Source organism: Ochotona princeps, chromosome 32, assembly GCF_030435755.1.
Source record: "Ochotona princeps isolate mOchPri1 chromosome 32, mOchPri1.hap1, whole genome shotgun sequence".
Classification (NCBI taxonomy): Eukaryota; Metazoa; Chordata; class Mammalia; order Lagomorpha; family Ochotonidae; genus Ochotona; species Ochotona princeps.
The window spans coordinates 11,261,490-11,281,774 of record NC_080863.1 but is presented as its reverse complement, the minus strand read 5'-3'; the positions used below and the strand labels follow the sequence as shown (position 1 = coordinate 11,281,774).

Sequence of the window (20,285 nt, the reverse complement as noted above, 5' to 3'; positions counted from 1 at the left end):
TGTCAAAACTAAACAAAGTCAGTAAAACCTCTAGTGGCTGGAGTTGAGACAAAGCCCACATGCCTACTAGAAGGAAATTGCACATTAATATAATAATACAGAGAATTTGAAGTGGAATGAGCAATTTCTCTAACAATCAGAAGAAAAGTGATTTCCAACTGTGATGCTGCATTCAAGTTTTCAAGACTATTTTAATAGATGCAACACTCAAGGACATAAATTCTTCCAAAGGGGAAATCGGAAGACAGGAGCTTGAGGAAATAACCCATGTGTCAACTGAGAGACAAAGAGAATTTCTAGGAAGAAACGGACAGGAAGTCTCTGGGTGGGCATTACGCAATAGGCTTGAGTGGCGGTGGGAGGAAGCAGTGTTCAGTCCGAGATGTGGGAGTTTAAAGAGGTGATTCTTATAGCTAGGAAAAAAAAAAAGAAAGAAAAAGAAGAAGTGTACCAGAAAGAAAGTCGTCATTATGTACTTCTTGGCTCCGCTATAAAGAAAAATTATAGTAATTATGAAAACAATCCAAAGTGTTAAAAATGAACTGCAATACTTGAGCTGGTAAAAGAAAAGTATTATTTGTGGAGGTGGTGGTTGCACGCGGAATGGTGCTGCATGTGGTAATCTAATAGCTAGTTCCCTCTTTTCTACATAAGAAATTAAAGACTAATCTTGAAAGAATTTTTTAATCAAATCAAAAAATAGTATGGTGCCTAGAAACAGTTCAAACCTTTTTTTTTCTTCTAGAATTTGGTGAATGAGAAGGTTGGGGGAAAAAAAGAGCAGTCATATCACTTCTTAACTTGTCCTCTTTTTTCCAGTAGCAAATATTCACTAGATAATTAAGTATATTTTAAAATTAAATTATATTTGAATTGAGCTGTGATTAATAGCTATTCGGCAATCTTTTACTTTTTTCTATTATGATTTCTACCTTCATTATAGCAGCTTTTTTTTGATGTCTTCTTTAGTCTCTTAACAATTTGCTTGGAAAGTTGTCTTCTCGGTATATCACTTTACTTTCCACGTCACTGAAGATATACGCAGTTCATGTATAGTGGCTTTGGTTGAAATGCAACCAGCAAGTTGCAGAGCAGGTAGCAAGAACACCAAAGATGTTCAGCAGATACTCAGTGTCCTAATTTGCCATTTCTCATACCCTTCAGGACACTGGTTGTTATCCCCGGTGTTGGGGCTATGCTCCTGGCTTAGTTTCTAAGACAGTACAGGACGTGGCAGTATTTCAGTGTCCTGCTGCGGTGATGGAGAGAAAAAGATGTACAGAATAAAAACCAGAGAGCAAAGGTCAAGAGACAGGCTGTCATGATCAGGCCACAGGCCAATAAGGATGAGAACCTGCTAACTCTATGTGCATAGTTTAAGAGCAACTACACTCAGTTAAAAAAAAAAAAAAAAAGGCTCATGAGGAAGTCACGTCATGTAAGATAGAGCATGATTATATAATTCCACCTACTGCGAAACATTCATCAATCATCTTGGTGCCCATGGGCTGTCTAAAATTCAATTGTATCACAAGAGTCGAAAGATCTAAGATGAAGGGCCTGATGAGATGGTTTAGTGGTTAAATCCTCAACTTGCACGTGTCAGGATGCCATGAGGATGCCAGTTCGTGTCCTGCCTGTTCTACTTCTGATCCAGCTCTCTTCTTGTGTCCTGGGAAAGCAGTGGAGGATGACCCAAAACTTTGGCACCCTGTACCCATGTGGGAGACCCTAAGGAGACTCTTGGCTCTTGGCTTCGGATCAGCTCATTTCTGGCTATTGTGGCCATATGGGGAGTGAATCAGTGGATGGAAGATCTTTTTCTCTGTCTCTCCTTCTCTCTGTAAATCTGCCTTTCCAATAAAAATAAAATAAATATATTTTTTAAAAAAATCCAAGATAAAGAGAACCCGTGACCCTGCCTATGTACGTCATTAAAACAGAGACTTACCAAGAAATAGTGAGAAGATTTTTGTATCAATTGTTGCTGAAGGACTATATTCCTGTAATAATATGGAAAGATGAGCTGACATGAACCAGGCCAAGACGCATCTAAGAGCTTTATTATAATTCTCATTCAAAAGAAGAAAGGACTGGGTGTTTAGCCGAGAAGTTAAGTTTCCACATCTGAGTGCCTGGGTCCCGATTCCAGTACTGGTCCTTAACTACAACTTCCTACTTAGGTACACCTTGGGAAGCAACATGTGATAATTCAGTTGGGTCCCTAGAATCTAAAGTGGCAGATCCTAGATGATTGAGTTTTTAGCTCCTGGCTGTGGCTCCATCCTAATCCTGACTGTTGCAAACATTGGAAGAGGGAGCCAGCAGATAGAGTGAACTCTGTTGAACAGAGTAAGAGAGAGACAGAGACAGAGAAAGAGAGAGAGAGAGAGAGAGAGAGGAACAAGATAAGTCAGTATCATTGGAATTTCTTTCAGAAGTCTCATCTGCTACACTGAAGGTATATCCATCTTGTCTCTGCAAAGCAGGCATCCAAATAGCACAATATGATTTGGAAACTAAGGATCTTTCCAGTAAATGGCTGTCAAGATTATAGGTGAATTGTTGAAATTGACACACAAGAGATTAAGGCGCTCTGTATTGAGAAGGGATTAAAATGTCAGGCAGTGAAGCACAAAGTGCAGAGTACAAACGTAGATCAGTAAAAATGGTGATGATTACAATGATCATGAGTTTCTTCAAGGCAAGCGTTGTATGTACCGAGTTCTGCATTTCTGCTGCTTCCGGCTCCTACTAATTTGGGAGAGCAGGTGTGTTAAACTTAGGCTGACTTAGCCGGCTGTTAAATCTAAACTGCGTGTTTCAGGATAATGCGAGGCACTCTCTAAATCCCAGTCCTCACTCTTATCAGTTTTTGTTTTACTCACAGAGGAAAGATTTAGAACTAGGTAAGAGCATAAACCTGGTGCAGTCTTCAGAGTACATGTCCTTTGCTCATCTAATGTTGCCCTCAACCCTTTGCCTACATAGCATGCACCTGCTAGGCAGTCATGCCTGAAACCTGAACCAAATTTGGATCCGGCTCTCTTCACTGGCAGCTTAACACCAAGGAGACAGTCACACTCAGAAGCAGGCTTTTTTTTTGTTGTTATCCCCACCCCATCAAATTCTTTCGTGTTGAAAAAATACAGATTACGTTCGAAATCATCTTGCTATCACAGTTGGAACCGTTAGCTTTGTTATTTGTGTTTGCTTCCATTTCCCTAGTGATATTGGCAAATGTTTGATTCATCTACAGCCTTTGTGAATATCAAAATAAATCCTGCAAGTATTCTGCATCTGAACTCTTCATTGGATAAAATGTGAGAATCCTCTAAACAAACAAACAAACAAACAAAAAACCCCAATCCCTCTCCCCAGAAGGCTGCAGCAGAACACGGACGGCTGATTCATAATAGGCAAATATTGCAGGTGGTGATGTCTGTGCTCAGGTATTGTGAGTGAACACTGGGTGCTAGAATAGCTTTAAGGGTAGTTGAAGAAAGCGATGTCTCACTTAAGCATACAAGCCCAGGTTGTGGGCAGCACAGCGGCACCATAGCTTAAGCCGCTGCCTACAGTGTTGGCATCCCAGATTGGATCCCCTCTGCTTTTTCAAATAAATTAAATACATTTTATAACAACAGGTTGGCCCAAGTAAAGTGAGTAGGAAAGGGTATAGGCCATCCAAACACCCTTCCGCCCAAATACACATTTATAAGGAACTACATGATGGGAACAACTTAAAATTTTACAAAAAGAACTAGCGATTCTATCCAGGCAACTCTTCCCTCCCTTGCTTCTACCTTCCCTCCTCCTTCCTTTCTCAGTTTTCTTTTTAGTAATGACATCTTTTCAGTTGGTTTATAACCACAGGGTTAACCTGCACCACATAAAAAAATTCAGCAAGTGGGGACGGCACTGCGGTCCAGCGGGCTTCCACTGTAACACCAGCATCCCATACGGATACAAGTTGTAGTCCCAGATGCTCCACTTATAGTGCAACTCTCTGCTTATGGCCTGGGAAAGCAGAGGAGGATGGCTCCTGCAGTCATATGGGAGTCCTTGGAGATGCTCCTGGGTTTGGACTGACTCAGTTCCAGCTGCTACAGCTATTGTTGTGTGAATCTGCATATGGAAAATCTCTCTCTCTCTCTGTAAATGTGCCTTTCACATAAAAGCAAATCTAAAAACAAAAAATAATTCAATAAGTAGTAGGTACAAAAAAAAAAAAAAAACACCCTACAACCCAAGGTGTGGTATGCCCATCAAGGACTTGCCCATGATACAGAATTGCAGGTCTGGCGTTCGGGAAAGCAATTCAGGACACACAGTACTGACTTAGGTCACTTAATTATACAGATGAAGCCCTGAAAACAAAGCAGGTCTGCTGGCAGATAGGTCCCAGAAAAGGAGCAAAAATGGGAACTGGAAGTAGTGATTCCAGTGTAAGCAAAGCTATCCCAGCTTGCTTAACTTATCTGAACCTTGGTCCCCTCTTTGCGAAGCTCAGAGGATCTTGGCTCAAGAGTGTGTGATGAACCATTCCATTTATCACATTTGCAGCCTGTGCTGGTTGAAAAAGACGCGTACACGGACAGGGAAGCTGAAAATAGACCTTCAAACCTGGAGCTTTAGAAAGAGCCAAGTCTCATAGCGGTGGCTTTGCCATGGTACATAATCATTAAGCCTTTTCTTTCTTACAAAAGGCCGTTCAGATGGTTTCAGTTGCTTTTTATTGATTCCGCAGGATTTCAGCTTCAGAAACGTGTTTGCTGTTACTATGTACAAAGTTCTGCATGGGGGATTGGAGAGAACAAAACGGCATCTCTCATAAATACTCCGCAGGAATAGTAATGGGGTAGAGTAGATAATAGCGATGATTGTAGCCAGTTTGCTTGCTGTTGGGCTGATTTGCCTTTCCCTTTGTTTTATCCTGTCTTTCCTAACATCATCAGGCAAAACATATGCTTTTGTTGTATTGTTATATGATAAGACTGCAGTATGAGTGTGCCATAGACAAAAGTTTGGAAAATTGGGGGAAAGAGAACTTTGAAGAGGTTTGCTACAAGATTTGAAGGATGCAGAGAACAAGACGGGGAGGAATCTGGGGGTATGACTGTGCTGGCAAGGGACAGTGACTATGCAAGTTGTGGTTTCCTATGGAGAGTTCTGTTATAAAGAGAAACTGATGGATCTGAGAGTTTCTCTAGGGCTCCATCCACAACTCAGTAGATGCCATGAGTTCTCCTAAGACGCTGACCAAAGGAGCAGGCATGCCTGATATTTACAGAGGCTTGGAGTCCAGGAGGACCTCTGCACATGCTGTGGGGTGAGCTGCAGAGCTTTGTGGACCAATTCCTCGACAAACTCTCCCCCGCTGGGAGTCTGCACGCACGCTCGGCATCAGGGAAATTACAGAGCATTTGTCTATTAAGTAGGATCGTTGGTTTTATGAGCAGCTCTGTTTGCAGACTGCAAAAGCTAAGACAGGAGAAAAAGAGCTACCAACTGAACAACAATAACAACAAACTCATTTGCTGACAAGAGTGTGTGTTACGGCCATTCCACAAAGTTATCTTCCTGGGGATTTTACAGACAAAATTAAAATCACAACGTACTACTGACACTTGAATTATTTTGTGCTTAAATACCTGTCATATGTGACTGTTGATATTTTGGTCAAGTTCTACTCATTCGAAAACAATGTGAATGGGACAGGGAAAGATAGAATAACAGAGAGAAAGATTTCATCACTGGCTCTCTCCAGAAATACTCACAGCAGTAACGTCTAGGCTTAGCCAAAGTCTTGTGCCGAATCTCCATCCGCGGCTCCCACATGAGTAGCAGAGGTACAAACGATTGACATATCATCCATTGCTTCCCCCAAAGCATTAGCAGGTAGCTGAGTCAGAAGTGGAACAGCTGGCAACTTTACGCGGCACCACAATGCAGGATGCTGGCTCTGCAAGCCGTGTGCCGTAATGTCATTCCCACTGGATATTTTTGAAATGAGTATGAAACATGAGACGGAAGACATGTCCAGTGATGCAAATAGTTCAAATATACATGAAATATTAAACTGCATCCAAGTATCTCAACGATTAAGATTTGTGTCACGATTCCCAATGGAAGGTGAACATTTGGGTTTAAATATTTCGAACATGACGATTTCTTAATAAATGAACAGAACTATTTCTTGAATGCTTATCAATACACTGTTTCACTCTCTAAATGACTACTCTGGCAAACACCCAGGGCAGAGCATGCCTAAAGTCAGAAGCCTGGGCTACACCTGGTCTGCCCCTTGGGAGCAGGGCCCAAGCACTCAGTCCACGTTCCACCAGCTTCCCAGGTGCATTCGTAGGTACCTGGTCCAAAAGCAGAGCAGCTGGGATCCCACATTTCAACACTGAGCAGAGGTGACCTAGCATTTCTTTTTTAAAGATTCATTTCTTTTATTTGAAAAACAGAGTTTGAGAGAGAGAAAGAGAGAGAGAGAGGGAGGGAGAGTGCTAATCATAGATCTGAGAACACAAGGATGTAGACTTTACAGCAGGCTGGGGAATGACTGTGCCTGGGGTCTTCTTTTTGTTCCTTCTGTAAATATCACTAGCCTCTCTTTGGCCCAGGTCTTTCCAGCACGTGGAGGACTCAGCCTCGTTCTGCAGTTTAAGGTCCTAAAGAGAGTGTCCGCAAAATGTAACCTGTGCCTCATCATATACGAAGTAAAGTGCTTCTGTTTTATCAACTTCTGAAGATTTTGTTTCATATGAACAAAATGGAAAACGACCATATATATATACATACACTTTAGAAAAGTTTTTGGTACCTTACAAATAGAGTAAGGATGACATTCCAGAGTGAAACAAAATGAACTTGAAATGACCTAAGTGTTCTGATTAAAGCACCTGTTAAAAATATGATCTGGTCACTGATATCTTTTGTGATTTCCTAAACATTAAAAATTAAATTATAAGATTGTATTTGATAGACTTAATAAGAAACAACCTTAATTAGGAGACAGCATTCACAATATATGTATACATATAGAAAACGTGTTATTCTGCTTTGAAACATTACGAACAGTGAAGGGCAAACAGACTCTTCCATTTGAACACATGGTGCTGTCCTTGGTGAATGTTGCCAAGTTGTTTCCTGTGTCCCCTCTGTAGCACTTGCCAATCTTCTGTCATTTCCTCCCTTCATGTTTGTGTGACAAAGGTCCCTGGTGGAATTGCAAAACATCCTCTCTGGTTTAGAGGCTACTACAAGCAACCACGTGAAAGTATGACCGATTCTCCACGTGGCTTGATTTGTCAGAACATACAAGACAGAGTTCATCGTTGCCTTCTTTATAAAGAGTTGGCTAGAAAGCTTATTGTGGAACCAACAGCATACTAAATATCATTTTGTCAAAGGAGTTTCGGGTGTCTTAGCCAGTTTCTGTACTTGTGCAAGGGCAAACAAAAGTCAAACAAATTATGTACTCAAGTGCACTCTTTCTCTTGGCCCCGTACAGTCATTCCATTTTCAGTTTTTCTACTTTCCTGATGAGCTGTTCATTGTGATTCAATCTCTTTGGGTTGGATGTCATGTAGAATTCAGGGCGTTAAATTCAGAAACAGCACCATTCCTATTCCTCATTATGGACCACTCCTGATCGTTGCCATCAAGTTGTGACACATGCTTCGATTTTCTCACACATACAATTTGTTTTTAAAAGAAATTGTCTTCTTATTCATCTCATAGCATGTCTTCTCAGTTTCAACATTCCCTGAATTTTTTTTTTCTCCCACAGAATTTCCTTTTTTTTTTTTTAGTTAGTATATAATTACTTGGACTAGAATACACTTCTAGTAGTTGTCTTAACACACATTTGTGCCAGGAGCAAAATCAGTTCTGCTCATATTGTCCCCACTTTTGTTTTGTAATTATGGACCTAAAAGAAACATTCTCTTCCACTGAATTGTCTGGCTCTACTTTTTCACACAGTCAAGCCACTACATCACCTTGTAGCATTTTATTTCTTTAACTAAGGAAGTAATTAATTTTTCCTGCAGATTTTTCGGAGTTCAGCAGGTGAACACTCTGTCACGCTCAGGTGTTCGCTTTCCTTCTGAAACTCTCTGAATCATGAATTACAAAATTGTCATTGTCCTCCGCAAAGGGATCTGATTCCAAATAATAAGTGTGTGTGCGTAGGGCATCCTTTGAAAATAGTTCTCCTTGCCTCGCCCCCAGATTACAGGAGTTTTAAACACTGCCCCACAAATCCACTTTTCTTACGGAGTCATATTTATCTGAGAACAAGTGGGCAGTCTCCAGTTCTTCATCTGACCCACATTTCACCTGAGTGTTGTTTTCCCTCATGGGAAGGAACAGCTTTACACTTCCTGCAAGCACCCATCAGATGCTTTCCCAGGAACTTAACGCATCGCCAAGCAACCATTGTCCAAAGAATCAAACAAAGTGGCCTGCCTTCAAGAGATCAACCCTTCATTCCCAGGCTTTGTAAAATAGAATGATATGGGGACAAACAGAAATGACTGCCATTTGATTTATCAGCATTTGGTTTTGTTTCTAAATAAGTACATTTTTAAGTTGTCTTTCTATGTAAGCCACTACTTCATGGTACTTTGGTCATTTACAGTCATATGTGAAATTCACAATGAAACAAAAATTTGCTACATAAACAAACTGCCCCTCTAGTCAATAAGATATTGGTGTCTACCATTAATAAAATTCCTATGATCAGTAATGATCAGAAGGTTTTCTATTCTGGAAAGATTTTCCCAGAATGAGAGTTTTCCCTCTAGCAGTTAAGTTGTTAAGAGATTTTTTTTTTTTTTTTTTTTTTTTTTTTGCTTTAGTTTCCTCACAAATTTTCCAAAAAGGACAAAACAACAAAAAAAATCAAAAGCAAGGTACCACATGAGCAAAGGTCATCTCACTTCTGGTCTGATTTTTAAAAAGTTTTTGTTTCAACTTGGAACAGAAATATTTAATTAGTCACAGATCTTGAGTATTATTTTTAAACGATTAGCATTCTAAAAAGAGTAGAAATTGAAATAAGAACTGAAAGTAGCACATACCAGCCCAGTGTAAGGAATTTAAACAATAAACACTCCAACTATACTTCTACTTTAGAAATCATGAGAAGTTAAAACTTTCCAACACTCTGTAAGTAAAAGGCAAGTAATGTGCAAATGAGAAATTCACATGATGAATGTACAGTTGTAAGGAAATGCAATATTTCAGGATTAAAGGTCACATTTCTTTACCCATCATGTTAAAAGAGTATTAATATCTTTGACAACCAGACTGAATGCAGTTATTATACCAGCTAGTGGTAGATCACTCAAAAATAAAGACATTTACAATCAAACTCCTAAACAAAGAGAACTCTGCTCACCAACATTCAGAGACTTTCTCCTGCCCAGATGGAGGATCTGAAGAGCGACGTGACACCGCCTCTTGTAGCAGGAGACACAGAGAGCAAACACATGCCTTCCACAGCACAGTGGCTGAGAATTCAGAGAGCAGGCACGGGTCTCCGGCACTTCGCTGTGTTCAAGGTTAGCCTGACAGCCATGGACGTGCTGAGGCTTCCAGCACATGGGACGCAGGCCTAACACAAGATAAATATAGATGCTGGCACCTGAACCCAATGGAGTGAAACTGAACTTGAACATTCTCACTCATTTTGGGCTTCAGTAGAGGAAAATGAAACCTTTAATCCTTTTCCTGCTAAAACCCGAGGTAGTGGTTGGTGCTTGAAAGAGAAATTCAAAATCATTAGTAATCAGGTTGCTGCTTGTCATGGACACCTCTTTCTCTGATGGGGACATGTGAAGGTAAGTGTTCATTCTTGATTTTCAAACAGCAAAATATTACCTGTTATGACTCTGTCCACAAGCAGGTGAGCCTCTTAAGGATGAATGTGTATTTCTTCATAATTTCACCGTGATAGGTTATCAGCAACAATTTGCTCATGCTTAGTTTGCCTCATTTAGTGAGCCAGAAACTACTGGACATTGCCAAGACACTTTGCTTATAATTATGATTGGTCTTTAATCACTTAGAACGGTTAATACTGTAGTGGATTTAGTGTAAGTTTTACTTAGTCTTACTGGTATACACATGAATAAGGCTCTACCTTAGCCTGAACGCATAGTATGATTGAAGTTTTACCAAATTATAACTCTGAATACATGATGACAAACTAACCATGAATAACTTTCTGAGATTCATACATGAAGAAATTTTAAATCTCAAAGTTAACAGAGAAATGAGATAGAAGTCATAGTGGTCTGATAGTATGTTGTATTAAATAATTTTCAACGATCATTTCTTATATAAAAATAGCATTAAAGAAAGAGTAGAATTTGAAGTTCCCATATTAAAAAAATATATATGTGAGAGGCCCAGGCATTTCAGAGGGAAGGAGAAGCAAAGAGGAGGAAGCCTCTGACTCACTGGTTCACTCCCCAAATTATCGCTACCTCCACAGCTATGCTGGATAAGGCCAGAGCCAGGAACTCATTCCAGATCTCCCAAGTGGGTAACACGGACCCAACTAGCTGAGTTGTTGCCTGCTGCCTCCCAGGGTCCCCATCGTTGGGGAGCTGGAATGAAAGAGTATGGCTAGCTCTCAAAACCCAGACACTCTGATACAGCTACAGGTGTGTCAAAGGGCATCACACCCACCATGCCAAACACCTGCTAGAAGTGAGCCACATTTCAAACACAATCGTTCTGTAACCAGTAGCACCCAACATCCAAGAAAAGAATAAATGGATGTTTTCTCTAGTTACCCAAACCCATACTTGCATAATATTTTTATGCCAAGTCCTTCATTTAAAGCACTGCTCATATCCTGTCACTTTACTGGATATTTCAGGATAGCATTCTTACTTCCCAATTCCAAAACAGCATTCCAAATCAAGTGAGTATGTTCAGGGCTAATTTCAGCAAAAAGAAAACTGAACCTCAAAGTGTTGACAATAGGCCCATCGGTACAATGGTTCATTTGAGAACCTAACCCACATAATTCTGACTCATCAGCAAGTTTTCTTCTACAACATAGTAAGAGCTGGACAATGAATTTCCTTCACACTATATGTATATGTATTCTCTAATCCTGCCTATGAGGAATTCCAAGGGTTTTCATGCTAATTTAATTTTATGTTTGAGTCACGTTAGGGAAAGAAGAGAAAGAAGATGCCAGAAAATTCCCAGAAGTATGATGTCCTCAGCACAGAGAAAGGATGAGGGGTCCAAAAGCTACAACACCAGCCAGGGATACTTCTCATCTCTTCACTTTGCAACTGCCAGGTTCTCCTTGCCCCATGGGGTAAGCAGAATTTGCTCAATCAGAGCCTGGAGGGCCAGACATGATGTCCACCTCTCTGGCAGTCAGACTGATATGTGATATGGGGCAGGGATAACCAGATGGAGAAAAGTCCACAGGTCCGGACAGCAGGCTAATGCCAGGGAAACAAGGATCATAAAATGTGACAGTCTTCTTTGTAGAAAGCAAAGCACTTTATCTCTGTGTAATATTACTTTGAATTGAGCTAGGAACTTGTTAAACAAATTATTTTTTTTACCAAAGAAGTGAAAAAAAAAACCCAAATTGTACAAGTTCAGGGCCTGGCTTGTGATAAAAGAGTTTACAATGCCAGAATGCCATGTGGGAACACGAGTAGTGCTCCAGTGTTTCTGCTACTGATCTGACTTCCTGTTGATGCGCCTGGGAAAGTGTATGAAGACTGCCTAAGTATCTGGTCCCCAGCCACCTGTATGGTAGACCTGGACAAGATTTGAGCTCCTGGATTCAGCCTTCAGCCAATCCCCAGTCCTGGCCATTACAGCTATTTGGAATGAATTAACAATAGAAATCTTTCTCTCTCTCTCTCTCTCTCTCTCTCTCTCTCTCTCTCTCTCTCTCTTTTCTCTCTCTCTTTGTGCAACTCTTTCAGATAGCTGAACCCTTTAAAAAATTCATTGAAATCAGACAGAACAAAGAGGGACAAATGGTTTGAAAATTGAAATGAAAAGATATATTTACTTGGGAGTGAAAAAGTGTATCAAATCCATGTAGATGAAGGGTCTTCAAAAAGTTCATGGAAAATGCATGTAATGAAAAAAGCTGCATGAATGTCATTTTTTACTTTACAATTAACTTTACATTGATTTTTTTTGTTGTTCCATAGGCCTTTTAAACTGTTCTAGTATTTTCTATCACAGACTGCCTTTCAAGCTCTAAGCACTATCATGGCTGAATATGAATTGTGCTTTGTTAAAAAATAGCGGTAACTCCTGGCTTTGCTTTCCATGGATGAGGTATGTCCTGCCATCCTGTCATTCACACTCAGTTAGGCTTCAGCTTTTGAGGGTGCTAACGGGGGAGTAGGAGGGGTGGTAGTTCAAGCAGTTGAGGGGTACTGAGTGAACAAAGACAATGACCCTGGGCACAACCTGCGACAAGACCGCTAGCCACTCTATCCAGGGACGCAGCAGGAAATTTCTGCACCAACCATTCTCAAAAACGAACATTTGAATGAAATGTAGAGCCTTTTTTTTTTACCCAACTGGCTTCCTTTGAGTTGTGTGTGAACTTAAGCTTCTCAAGAACATGTAGGCAAAGGACCGCATCAATTCAGGGCATGAAAGTTGATGGAACACTCCTGTTGCTAGTAACAGCTGCTTCCAGCTGTTGACAGGATGTCCCTCGCAAGACACTACCTAGGGATTTCTCATTTCTGCAAGGAACTCTTTTCTCAAGATCAAGTAATCAAGTAATCAAGTAATTCATCAGTATGTGTGCAAACCGCCCTGGGCACAGTAGCAGTGCCAGTCATGTGTTATCTACTGCCCTTCTCTCCCTAAGTCTGCTTTTTTTGATACCTCGCTGATCCTTTCCTGCCATCATGTTTCCTTCTTGTAACAACATCTTCCAGTGTTCTTCATGTAGCATTAATGATACCGCGGCAGGCGTTTAGTCTAGTGATTCAAACCTGAACAACCGTCTGCCCTCAAATGGATCCTATGTGAAACATACTTACACCAACACATCCCCTTCAAATGTAGCATTTATGGCATGGTCTCTCAAAACTGACTTTGCTTTATTCTATAATCATGACCTTGACTCTGCACTCAATACAGATTTTAGTAAGTAACATGTAGAAGAATCAGTGTTCCTCAAGAGTATAGACATGGATTGTCAGAAGACTGTAACCGCCAAGTGACAGTTTCACTCATATATTTTACAGGATTTTTAAAAAATATTTTGTATATTAGCTACCACAAATCAGGGAAAAACACATACTATTTGTCTTTTGAGGATTGGCTTATTTCCCTAGGCATCATAAAATAATATGAAATTGTGTCATTGCAAAAAAAAATTTTTTAGAAGAAGGGAGAATCAGAATGTGAGCATGGGCAGGAGGGAGAGTAGTATTGAAATATTATACTGTTATATCTGTATCTATGACATATATGGAACTTGTTGACCTCCTATACATAAAATCACCTGAAAGAACCTGAGTTTCATATCTGTTGCTTTCTTGAACAACAGTGAGAGCGGACGTGGAGTGTTCTAACCAACACAGATGAAAACCAGAGGAGGTCACGATTGTGTTAACAAACTACACACTCATTCCACAATGCTTAGGTGTGCTTCAAAACATCGTGTTGTCTGTGATCAATGCACACGGTTTTGTTTGGCATTATAAAATAGCAACTTGTATGTTTGAAAAATCACGACTGTAGCGGGCGTATGCTTAATATATGCATGCTAGTCAAAAATAATGAGGACTGGAGAGAGTTTAAAGGCATTTGATGAAACGGGGTTCTTAAGTCTTTGAACGATAAAATTATTGCTGAATTTCGTATCTTTATTTTTTTTCCCTTTCAGTGTCCATGTTCTTTTGTTCCTTTGATAGTAAAAGTCTTATCAACAATTTTCACCACATGCTGCAGCCAGAGAACACATTTTTTCCGTTGAATAAATGTGCAGTCGTTTAATCATGTATTCATTCAGCAGGAAGATATATTAAGATTCTGTTTATGTGTATGCATTGTGCTACTCTTGTGAGGGGAAAATGTATTAATTAACAGCCAAAGTCTATGGTCCCAGATTTGTATTGTTTAGCAAAAGGAGGCATAGATTGTTACATGGGAATAAGCAAAGCTGGACAGTCAGAGGACTTGAAAAAGTTCATGCAAAATGGAATTAAGAGGCAATTTGTGTTGTTGGGAGGGCATCTTGAAACCCCTGAATATGAGCAACATGCAAAAAAGTTCATGGAAAAGTGTGTATTAGAAAAAATTATGCACGGATTTTAAAACATACACATCTATGTGTACGCATAGACTTATGGATAGGTTGACAGGTGCATTAACAAATATGGATCTGTGTTACATATGTATATAAATTTTTGTGTATATTTTCTTTGAATATGCAGATCAGGAAGTGTGTGTATACATGTAGTTGAACTAAATGGGTTTATACGTAAAATGAGTAGGCTTTACTGACAAGTATTAGGAAAGTATTCAAAGATAAGAGAGTGCAAAGGAGCTTGTCATGGATAGGAAGAAAGCCGGACAATATAATGAGCTAGAAGCTAAAGTGTGGGAGACTCATGTGGTTGAATAACAAAGAATAGAGAGGAGTGATGAACGCGCAGGAGGGTTAGGGATGGGTGTACACCATGGGTATTATTAAGGCCTTTTCTTGGGAACAATGAGAAGCCGTTGAAGTATTATCATCTTGAGAAACACATGATTGGGTCTAAATTACACTAGAAGCCGCACCAGTGGTGTGGTTAATGTACCAGAAAAAGGAAGAACAATGGGGGACATATTTTGCTGATTGTAGTGGTAATTTGGCCTGAAATGGATGCAGGGAAATGGAGAGGAAAGTGTGGATTAAAGAAATAGTCATGAGGGGTGGGGTGGGGGGGTGAAAGGGGAAATCCCTGAGGCTAAGGAAAAATAAAATCATTAAAAATAAAAATAGAAAATAGAACACAGAGAAGCAAACAGGCATTATTTTCCCATCATAAATACCCCCTTTTTCTCATTTCTTCCTATTTAACCACTGATTGGCCAAGGAGAGGGAAGAATTCAGCTTCCTGAACTAATTATTTGTTTAATCATCATGCTAGCCTTATTAAAAGTTCAGGCTTGTCCATTAAAAAAAAAAAAACTCAGCATGTAAATTCAATAGGCCTGCTATGGGGGAAGGATGGTGGTGAAGAAAGAATGAGATTCATTAGTGAAATGTTTAAATTGAACCCATTCTGAGACTCATTCTTTAACCCCATTGTGAATATTCTCGTTTGAAAATAACATATTACCTAAGTAATTGGTACATAGCAGGTGCTAAATAATATTTCCTGAATCGAAAGTGAATAAATGGATGATTGAGCAAGTGCAACTAAATACAATGTGAATACTTGAAGAAATTATATTGACAACAACAGAGTAAGTTCTAGCATCCCTGACTCAACCTCCACAAATTCCACCAACACAATGGAAAGTGTATGCTTAAATCATTAGTGTCAACGGTGACTACACAAGACTTTATTTTCTTGTTATTCTGTACACAATCTAACATGATGCAATGGTTATTTATATGGATTCTGCATTCTTCTAAGTAATTTAGAGATGTTTAATACCTACAGGAGTACGCACTTTAGTCATATGCAAATATTACACCAGTAGAGTCTTGAACACCTTGTGGATTGTGGTATCTGTACAAAGTCCTGAAACACATTCCCTGTGGGATACCAACGGATGAGAGCACATCTGGTTAATTTGGCCATCAGCAACAGCTTTAACAGGTCTGTGACAGCAAAAGCTACCACATAAGGGACCACTTTGGAACTGGAACCTTGAAGACTCTCCATTCTAACAGAGAAAGGAAACAAAGGAAACCTAAACAAACAAACACACAACAGTATCAAGGGCAAAATGTCAAGCATGCCTTGGAGAAATTGTGCAAGAGTTTTGCACACACATCTGGCTGTGCGAATAGAGTTTGCAATCTAACAGAAACGTGGGTCCCCCTGGACCAAGAGCAAATAATATCCACAGGACATAAAGTCCCTCTTCCAGCACAGCAAAACAACAGGCTGGTGGCCAATTACAGAAGAAGCCAAGCAAATGTCCCACTGGTTTTTAAATCAGACACAGAGCTTTGCTTTGTCCTAATTATGACTTCCACGCTGTAGGAAACTTTGAGTTCATGTTATCAGGTAATTGCCAACAATAATCAAACGACGCTTACGTAAGCAACTGTACAAAGTAGCATCCAGTGAGCTCCACCCTCTTTTCTCTAAGAGTCACAAACAAGCCTGCATGCTGTGTTCTAATTAAGCCCAGCCTTTAGGTCACATTTCACCTATACTCTCTCTGTGCTTGGGTATTTCTTTCTTGTAAGACATCAGAGACTTTGTCTATCCTTTCTATAGTTAAGCTCTCCACTTTCTGAGTTCCATTTAACCTGTCTGCATTCTACTTTAAAAAAAAAGTTTGCATTTGAAAGATGGGAGGGTGAGTGAGACTGATTTTCCTTTTGACTTTTTTTTTAAGCCTGGAATTCAATCTTATCCCATGTGGTTGTCAGGGACTTGGCGACCTGAGCCGTCATCTGGTGCCTCCCACCGTGCAGGAAGTCCCTCCGCACTAGCAGGAAGTTGGATTAGAAGCCAAGCTAGGACTCCGGCTCTCTTGTATAGGTACGCCAAGTGGCAACATTACAACTGCATCTAATGTTCACCTTGCTTCGCATGCATTCCAGTGACAGGCTTCTGTCCATGTCTGAACTGGGCTTCACTCTGTCTTCCTGTAGCTCTTCTTCCTTGGTGACCTCTCCATGGGCTAAAGTTGGCTCTTCTTCCAAGTTCATTCTAAAATACAGTTTTGACTTTTAAACTTTGTATTATCTAGTAAAATTAGTTGGCATTTGAAAAGCTTTTCTATATAAAAGTGACTGTGATTGCCTTGAGATAATACTAACCTTCGTCACTTTACAGATTGAAATGGATGTTCGGATCAGTTAAGGAACTGTCTGTCACAATGCTGCTCACTGCCAGGCCTAGGCCTCCATCCCCAGGGGCAGGTTTTGGTCATAGAGATTACAATGTATTTTTTCCTTGGTTTGCTGTGTCCCATTTTCATTGCTTCCTCCTAAATCATTGCTCATTATTCACTTCTACCATGGAAGCATAGTAAGTTCCCTCGTACACGGATTTGCTGTCCCAGAGTTGGTCAGATTCTTACAATTATTGCAATCATTGTTACAATTTATGTATTTAAAATTCTCATTGCCCCCACTGCAGATTTTAACTTTTCACTTCAATCTCGAAGGTCCTCAACTATAAGCTGTATTCCTATATCCTCTGCTCTTCAGTGAAACAGTCCTCTCTCTCTCTCTCTCTCTCTCTCTCTCTCTCTCTCTCTCTCTCTCTGCTTCTTCTAATGTTTCCTCAATAGAGGCTGTGCCAGTCCTGCATTGGTTACACCCCAAATTCTGATTTCTTAGTTAGGTGTACATACTTGAAAATTTTTGAAACACAGCATGCCAAGTATCTATTCTAAACTAACTGAATCTGAATTACTGAGTGTTTCTGGGTTTCTGTGTTTAAAATTATTATTAGTGCTACCACTGCCTATAGCTTTGTGTAAATACAAAGGTCACTTTTTCAAGCCACTTGACACAGCAAGAAAACCACTATAAGATAGGCACATTTTCTATGAGTGCTCTGTATTTTTAGTTTGCCATACATAGAGTACAGCCTGTTCACAGGTATTAACACATACACAAAATGAATGGCAGTCTTTAGCGGGTGTGCTGCATGGCAAGCATTACTGTTCCCAGCTGTGCACCCAGGTCTTATTTCAGGATTCACTGAAGGTATGTTCTGCATGAGATGCTGTCTTCAACTCCCCAGCAAAAGCTTTTTCTGTATTGGTGTTTGTTTCATCTTATTTTAACTGTCAATACAAGTCTTACTTACTCAGGCTTATTAATTACCTCATTGGCAAAAGTGAGGGTTTACTCATTTAATTCAGGAACTGTAACGTGAAGTCTAAAGTATAAGTGTTTGATAGATTGCTTTTATACAAATCATATTTTTAGAAAGATTCCAGGTTGGCAAATGTGGCACTCTTAACCCTTTTTAGCGTGCATATTTCAAAAAAGTATTTACAATAACAAACGATGTGAAACCAATAGGGCACATTATAAAGACATGGTCATGAAGAAATGAAATGGATTTGCGCCATTGCGTAGCTGAGGACAGTCCCCACAAGCCCAAGTTTGCTGTCTGCTACCAGGCAAGATGACAAGGGAACTAACTCATGCTACAAAGCTCACAGCAAACTTGATAGTCTTTCTTGGGACATCAAGTTTCTTCATGCACCCCATCTAACAGAGCTTAAGCTTCCTCAAAAAATGCAGCAGATAAATATTAAACACGGAACTTGTCTTCAGCGTGCTGTGATCTGGTTAGAAGTACAGATCATCTTCAGAAATCAACTCAACCAGACTTCACCTAGCTTGACCTCTGTCTAGCTTTCCATCTTTATCAGGGCCCATGCGCTCCATCCCATGGACCCTGCCAAATGACACAGCCTCCTTTGGAATGTAACCAGCGCATTCTTCTTCCAGATCTGTACCAGTGCGTCATCCTACTAAGAACCCTCTCTCCTCTTCCTTCAGGGTCTCTGTGTCGGTTCAGACATTAGCAGTTTTTAGGAGCCACATCTCAGGGACTCTTCATGATCTCTTTCCAGTTACTTTTGTCATACCTGCTGATTTTTCCACTTAACTATTTCCTATTATTTAGCTCTTTCATGTACACCTTTCCTATAATAATGCAAGCTCCTTGAGGTCCAGGAAAACTTTATCTAGCTTGTTCACAGTCTGTAGACAGGTATTTGGCACACTGAAAGCATGTCGGAAGTTTTTATGGGCTAGAAACTGCTTAGAATTTTATGTAATACCTTCATTTTTTAAAACAAAATTTGTAGTGAATGAAAAATCTAACGTATCCAGCAGATAAGCAGCCAGCAGATTTGTCTTGCTACAGAAAGTGACAAGGATAGTAACCAATGGTTACTAAGAGCAGACCCGACTATGTTTGTTTTCCATGCTGCACTGTTAGTACAAACTCAGTGGCTTGAAGCAACACCTCCTTATTAATTCACAATTCTTTGAGTCAGAAATGTAGACATGCAGCAGCTGATGTCTCTTCCAAATCTCACAGGGCAGAAATCAGAGCTGGGGAGGAGATGAAATTTCATGTGAGGCTGGGATCGTTTTAGCTCATGTGATTGTAGGCTGCAAGAGTCCCTTGCCTTTGTGGGACAAAGGTCCCTCCTGCTGGCTGACTGTTAGCCAGGCTTGGCCTGCCGGAGCCTGTCTGCCTTTGAGATCCTAACTAGAAGGCCTTCCTACTTGAGGAATCTCAGAGACATGAAAACTTTACCACCTTGATGAAACCATCCATCTAGGGCATGTCGCAGTAGCCTAGCGGCTAAAGCCCTCACCTTGCACATACCAGCATCCCATGTCCTAGCACTCCCTGTTTGTGGCCTAGGAAAGCAGTTGAGAATGGCCCAAACCTTGGAACCCTGCACCCACGGGGGATACCCAGAACAGGCTCCTAGCTCCTGGCCTTGGATCAGCTCAGTTCTCGCCATTGTAGCCACTTGGGAGTGAATCATCGGGTGAAAGATCTTCCTGACTCTCCTCCTCTCTGTATGTCTGACTTTCCAATAAAGATAAATAAATTTAAAAAAAAACTCCACCTAATCCACTCAGAATCTGCAAAATACCTTCACATAAGGGGTCACCATTGCATAATCTCAGAAGCTAAATGCACCTGCACTCAGAGACAATGTGAGGTCATTACGGATGCTGTCTTAGTCTTACGTTATTAAAAAATGCACAGGTGTAAAGGGAAAATTTTAAGGAACACCTATAGGTTTGTTCTCGATCAGTTCGCCATATGCAGCCAGGTTTTACGAAAGCCAGTACACGAAAGGCTAGCATCATGGTTCCTGATCAGGTATTCGTGTAGGACCAATCATTCCTCAGGACACCTGACCATCACACTAGGATGGTGTCAACCCTGCAGCGTCACATCCTCTTGTTAGGCAACCTTTAATTCTCAGGCACATCATCATGGTGGAACTTGAAGATAAAATTTTCTTCAACAGTTTTCGAAATATTTCTATAGCTGCCAACAGTGACAGTATCCTATGTAGGG

The 20,285-nt window shown here is 40.3% G+C and overlaps 1 protein-coding gene across 1 annotated transcript in view; it reads right to left on the bottom strand.

Moving 5' to 3' along the window:
- The window catches only part of CD36 (CD36 molecule), a 66,823-nt gene extending 57,266 nt beyond the window's left edge, over window positions 1-9,557 (bottom strand). Inside the window, exon 1 of the mRNA XM_012928773.2 lies at window positions 9,416-9,557. The gene's annotated coding sequence lies outside the window, so the exon portion shown is untranslated. The remainder of the gene's footprint in view (window positions 1-9,415) is intronic.
- Window positions 9,558-20,285: the final 10,728 nt, after the last annotated feature.